Source organism: Porites lutea, chromosome 8 (assembly GCF_958299795.1).
Source record: "Porites lutea chromosome 8, jaPorLute2.1, whole genome shotgun sequence".
Taxonomy (NCBI): domain Eukaryota; kingdom Metazoa; phylum Cnidaria; class Anthozoa; order Scleractinia; family Poritidae; genus Porites; species Porites lutea.
In genome coordinates this window covers 25,704,720-25,711,880 of record NC_133208.1, presented here as the reverse complement: position 1 = coordinate 25,711,880, position 7,161 = coordinate 25,704,720, and positions in this window count along the sequence as shown.

Here is a 7,161-nt window from a genome sequence, read left to right as displayed (position 1 = left end):
GAAAGGCGGGAAGAAGACCTCGTCCCCAGGGTCCTCTCGTCGTATTGGAAAAAGAAAAGATCCTGGGGGACACCTCCGAAATCCGCTCAAAATTTCTTCATGTAACATGTAACTATGTGTCACTCAACATAACTATACACCACTCCACCTATCACTGCACTACAAAAACGAGGAAATAAAAAACCAGCAATGGATTAAGAACACTCGTTCTAGCATTAAACAAAAGCTGCAGAAAAAATTTTCTCAAGATTGGTTTAAAGCTCAAAACGACATTTCGGATAGCTCTCTGGACAAAAATATACAAACAAGGAAATTGAAAAAGATTATCGCTCGGAAGAATACCTAAAGATAGTTAGAAATCCAGCTCATAGAATAAGTATAACTAAACTCCGATTGGGAGTTCATACTTTACGTATACAAACAGGGAAATATGAAAATAAAGGAGCTTCTATACCAGTAGAGGAAAGGCTTTGTTTAGTTTACAAAAGAATCTGCATAGAAGACGAGAAACATTTCTTAATTGATTGTACTGAATACGAAAGCCTTAGACAGCAACTTTATTTTCATATTTCTGAAGATGATGCAACCTTCATCAATTTAACAGATCATGATAGAACGTTATATTTACTTAGACTGGACAATGACAAAACTTCACATATTATAGCCAAATATGTCCATCTAATGTTTAAAAAAAGAAAACAGTTCCTGAGTCAAAAATCCAATTGATTAGGTAATTAAATTATAGTATAATTATTATCGAAATAGTATATGGCGTATAATTTTGTTGTTTCCGTTCATATTTCTTTCTTTTTAAATTTGTTGTAGTTGAAAAAACCTTTATTGTAACTAGACCGATGCCTCCCTTTGGAGAGTAAGGCACAATAAAGATATACTATACTATACTGTCCATCACTACACGTCACTACATATCAATTTGGGAAACATTTCCCGGCATCAGTTTCCGCATTCATTTCCTTGGATCAGGAAACGGTACGTCGTTAAAAAGAATGAGATAGCCAGATTGCTTAATTTCACTGTGCCATGTGCGTCGTACTGGATGGCTACTTGCGCCAACAATTTTGCCTGTTGGTCGCTCATTTTCCAGTCTATTGCATTTTCCTTGTCGTCTTGCTTTCTGTACTGATCACAGTGATCATTGAGACATTTAATCCATAATGGGAGTCTGGTTTTGTCAGTCATAAACGCCATAGTTTTGTCGCCATCGTTGTACAGTTTTGAAGTCGATGTCTTCGAATAATGCCTGTTTCGATAATTTTCCTCCAACTTTTCCTCCTGGCATTAGGTCTGTATAAGGTGAGTCTTGTGCCCTTTATATAGCGTACGTGATTACCTTCTAAAATGTCGCTTACATCACTTACTTACTCACTAGCATACTAAGCGCATCTACGATGGCGGACGACGATTACCGCCATTACCGCCATTACCGTCGATTTCATTCATAGTGATGGGTAGTGATGCGTAATTATGGGTGGTGATGTATAGTGATGGATAGTGATGGGTAGTGGTGGACAGTGATGTGTTGTGATGGATAGTGATGGGTAGTGATGGGTAGTGATGGATAGTGATGAGTAGTTATCGGTAGTAATATGTAGTGATGTGTAGTGATGGACAGTGAAAGGTGGTGATGGGTAGTGATGCATAGTTAAGTTGAGTAACACATAGTTACATGTTACATGAAGATATTTTAAGCGGATTTTTTGTATTCGAGTAGGAGAGCACAGATTTATTACTTAGTCCCCAGGGTTCTCCCCCCTTGGGCGGACAGTTAGTCCCCAGGGCTCTCCTCCCTCTCAGTCAATTCATTTTGGTAACGTATCCGAGGCAAACGGGCGGGAAACATTTTCACATTTTCGCTTGGACTACGTGACCCGAAACGCTTTGGCCACGCGGAATAATTAAATAAGAAGGGCATGCAGGCTGCTGGCAATATCATTCATGAAAAGAGGGTGAATACTTGATCTTTACTTTAGAAGGCATTTGCAGTCCCGACAGTTTAAAAAAACAATATGTTTTTTTCCTGTTCAAAAAAAGCACGAACATTTGGAACACAGAGCAAGTCTTTTTGTCCTTTCTTTGCTGACTAGGGATTACTAGTGGCTATAGTTCGATATAGGATATAGTTCTCTTCTACCTACCTCACTTTATATCTAGCCGGATGTTTGAAAACGTTACTACCAAATAGACTTCTTTCGTCAAACAGTTTTTTCGGCCAAAAACTCTCAAAAGTAGCCATTATAAATCTAAGAGTGCAACCATTCCTTTTTTTCTCTTCTTTTCCTTTCGTCCTCCTAGCTCTTTCTTTTTCTCCTTTCCTTTTCCCTCGATATTGTGATTCTCGAGGTTTTTGGCGCCAAAAACCTGCCTTTTGACCCTTTTTCACTTACATGACTGTAAATATCGTTGGGTTCGCTTTCAAAAAATCGACTAATAACGACTCGAAGTAATCGGATGAAATTAAGGCTACCAATGTACATGTTGGACTGAATTAATGAGAGACCCCATGCCAACCTCGTTCCCGGAAAAGCCCTGGGGACGAGGTTGGCCCAATGTCTGTTATGACGATGACGAGAAGAATAAAATGTGCTTCCGGGAAATGAAAAAGTTTCCGTAAGTTTGCATTTATGAGAGCTTCTCCCAGTCAAAACCTTTAAGTCTTTTGGGTGATTTAGCTGTTGTCCTTTGTATGATTGTCCGTAAAAGCGAGATACCCGCAATGGCATGGCCAGGCGAATGCTGACTTTAACAGGGCAAGACTCGCCAGCCCACCAACTCAAGTTTTGAAATACACTCAAAGAAAGTGTATACTACTCGTAGCTAAGAGATCGATTTCTTTCCTTCTTCTTTCTTTTATTTCACATAACTTTAAAGTCTTGAAACGCTGCTGATATATAAAGTTCGCTGTACTAGCGAAAGAAACTCCATTCTATATATAATTCAAAAGCATTTTGCTTAACGGTCCACCCTTCATGCCTCTGGGGACTTTAATAAAACTTTGGTCGCGGTTTCAGTAGCAGAAACTGACCAATCAGATGTATTTCCCGAGCGGTACGGGAAATATCTTGATCTTCTTCACGTCTTATATCAGAGTTAGACTATTCTATCATGACTGTAAGCTTTTCTTGAACGATTAAGGAATATCCAGTTCCGGTCTCTTCTGGAGCAGAAAACGTTGAAAAGTTTTTAAGTCTGTTTTCTCATGTTTGCTGACCTTTTGTTCAATTTTTAATCTTTCTTGGCGTCAATGAACTTCATGAAAAGATTTTGATTTAATCGTTATTACAACGTTTCTAGCAGTTTTAACACAGTCTTCGTTGAGCACTGATTGTCCAGGGCCATAGTTCTTTAAAAAAGTGCGATGATCCTTTCCCTTTTTTAAAAATATTTGTTATACATTTTAGCGGTTTAACAAAAGTTTAGTCTTTGAATGGTAGAATTTTAAGCGTTAATTGCATATGAATAGACCTCAATAGTATATGTTTTTATTGTTGTACCGAACACAAAGGCCAGTAAAACTTGTGAAAAATAATCCAACATGCGCATAATCCCATCTTGGTTAACTTTGGTAATGCTACTTTGCATGTGCAACACGAGTATTTCTCGAGTTGGAATGAATTTTAATCGAGAAACTGTACAAAACGAAGACGCTCTTTTTGACTTGATTGAACTGCTGTTTAGACAGCTAACTTACACTGGGAGGACCAAACTCATCTCAACAGATCGCTGTCATTTCTGGATTGGATCAAATGTCGAAGCAATCGGATGAAATTCAGGCTAATCTTTTCGTTCTTTTTAGCGTTTTAAAATGCCATGTCCGAAAACGGGTGTGAAAAATGACATTGTTGGTCCGAAATAAGGTCAGGATTTGTAGAACCGGACGTCACAACCCCACCAAGAATTCCCAGGAGTACCTCCCCCGGGAAAATACTTATAAGTTAGAGTACACAAGAAAATGTATATTGTAAATATTACAGTTCCAAAGCAATTGAAAATTTTAGTTTTTATACCAAGTACTTCATTACTGACCTACAAAAAAGAATAAAAACGCAACCCTTTTATCTCCTAGAGTCAGTAGCAAAGTTTGGCATTAGCATTGTTTTCAATTTCTCTTGGGGCGAAAGACCTATTGTCTACACATTCACTAGCCAGTTTTGTCACCGATTTGTCAACTTTAAATCAAGTCGGCATTTTTTCCTGAATGCGTCTTATTCAAGCGTTAGTTTGATTGTTCATTGATGAACTGAGTGCTGTTTTTCTCAATGTATCGTCAAGTCCTATGCTTATCCACTAGTACACTGTTTTTAACCAATAGGTACGTTATGTAATTGAGCGAGTCGGCAAACTTTTCTCTTTGAATGTGACCAATCTATGCTTTGATTGCCCATTATTGATTACAGAGTGCGTGCTTTTCTCACATACAGCTTCAAGAAAAGATTTATCAAAAACATTTCTCACACTGGTTTGAATTTTAATCGAGCGACCGTATAAATGGAGACGCCAATTTCAAGTTGATTTAACTGTGTTTAAAGCCAGAAACCTCCGTTCCTTGCTTTGCCGGCGGTGTAGTGAAGCCCAAATCAGCTAAGCGATCTCTGGTCTGGAATGAAAGTCAAGATTCTCTTTTGCCTCCTCGAAAACAGCAGGTTTGTTCTTAGTTCAACTTTAACTTTTAGTTTCGCTATCGTTTACTTTGTTTTTCAGAAAAAAATTATAAGTCAATTTGAAGAAACGGTGATTAGCGTCCAAATTGCTTTAACGGTTCTTAATGGTTATTTTTGCTGCAGAAAGAAATTAATCTTGTAGACTTCTGTCATAATTCTGTCCTGAGTGTTATTCAATGTGTCGCCCAAAGTTATATACCTGTAAACATGCATGGTTCCTTTGTTATGTTGGCTTGATGAATGTTGAACTGAAGGGACAAAATGTAATAAACGCGAGTTGCCATCGTTAGGGTCAAATGGGCCTATTTTGTTTATGTCTATGCAGTTAGAATTTTTCACTTTGATTAAAGAAGTGTTCACTTCTGTAGACTACACTTATAAAATAAACTTCAAACGTTGGACAGTTTTTATTACCCTGACTCAGTCTATATGCTTTTATATTTGATTAACGGCGGCCTTATTAATTAATGTACGATTTGAATGTAAATTATGCTTTTATGCTTCACAAACAAAATGCCAACAAACCAATTGTTGGCAGTTTTGGCATGGAGTGCCTAGCTTGTTCCGGGAGAGAATTACAATGCTTCCCGGGACGGTTCAGTCTGACATAAGATAACAGTCGATAGAGGGGCAAGACAGGTATGAATAAAACGGAAGGTAACGAGAAACCAGTTAAATAGAAAAATAAGCTGAATCAGGTTAATTCGAAGTGCAATTTTTAACACGTTAGTACAGTAGTATTTACAACAACAAATAACGCTTTCCATTTTTTAACAGGTACTTCCTGACCATAGAGAAAAGCAGAACAATTTGCCTTCCAGGAAAGTCTTCAAAAAAACAATAAAAGTACTGCCATGGTCCTTAACAAGGATATGCAGCCAACTCATTTGTTTGTCTGTCATTTATTCGGTATATACCAAACCTATGGTAAGTTCAGATTTTCCACAACACAGTCGTTTGGTCGGGTCTTCATGCAATTTTCCATTGTTTTGAACAGGTTATTATTTAAGATAAATTTTAAAAACAGGTCGTTGAGGTGGAGTAGAAGATCATTATTAGAAAAAATAACCTACTGTTTCAATTCAGTGACCATAATAATAACCTGCTGGTTCTAAACCTATGGAAAAATACGCGCTCGGTCATTATTTTTAATAAAGTCTCGGGGCAACGCAATTAAGCTATATTTCTTTCCATTTTGCATCTTTCATTGCAATAATTTTGATGGGGGTATTGTGATCTCACCGGCAATTCTGGTTTGGTATATACAACAAGACACGTGCATGTTGTATTTAGTTATATATTAAACCTCCTAAGATCTGACAGAGAAAAACATCCGAATCTAAAAGAAGTTTACGCTTATGAATTTAGTAAAAAAAAGTACGGTTTCGTAGACAACACGACACCTTACTAAGAGCTAAACTCCTCAGCGAAAACCAACTACGACAAAGTAAAATGAAAAGTAAACGTATAACTAAAATACACCAAGAGATTACATAAAAACTTAATGTAAAAAGACAACCAGAAACCAACGATAAATAAAGAAAAACAGAACAAAGTGCAAAAGGTAGGTCAAAAAAGGTAAGTAAACAGGTAAGTTTATTTATATTCTTCTTTTTAGCCCTGGGGACTAAGTGCTCCGCCCAAGGGGGGAGAGCCCTAAGAGGGGACTAAGTGCTCCGCCCAAGGGGGGAGAGCCCTAAGAGGGGACTAAGTGCTCCGCCCAAGGGGGGAGAGCCCTAAGAGGGGACTAAGTGCTCCGCCCAAGGGGGGAGAGCCCTAAGAGGGGACTAAGTGCTCCGCCCAAGGGGGGAGAGCCCTAAGAGGGGACTAAGTGCTCCGCCCAAGGGGGGAGAGCCCTAAGAGGGGACTAAGTGCTCCGCCCAAGGGGGGAGAGCCCTAAGAGAGCCCTAAGGTATTCTTCCAAGCGATAATCTTTTTTAATTTTCTTGTTTGTATATTTTTTTCTAGTGCTATTCGAAATGTCGTTTTGAGATTTAAAGCAATCTTGAGAAAATTTTTTCTGCAGCTGTTTTTTAATGCTAGAACGAGTATTTTTAATAGATTGCTCGTTTTTTACTACCTTGTTTTTGTAGTGCATTTGTATTGTTTCGTCAGTATTTAATAAATCAGAACACTGACTGTGATTTCTTGCTTAAATAAAAGCTTCATGTAAGAGAGGGTTGTCTGATTTTTGTTCTAATCTTTGCCAGTAGCATAAAAGGGAGGCCTTTATGTCTATACATAAAGGGTATCAGCCAAGTTCTGCTCTACAGGCTTTGTTTTCTGCGTACCATGGGACGTTTAATGTTTGTTTAATGTAGTGATGTTTAGTGATGGATAGTGATGTGTAATGATGGGTAGTTATTTGTAGTGATGTGTAGTGATGCGTAGTGATGAGTAGTGATCTGTAGTAATATGTAGTGATGTGTAGTGATATGTAGTGATATGTAGTGATGTGTAGTGATTGACATTGATAGGTGGT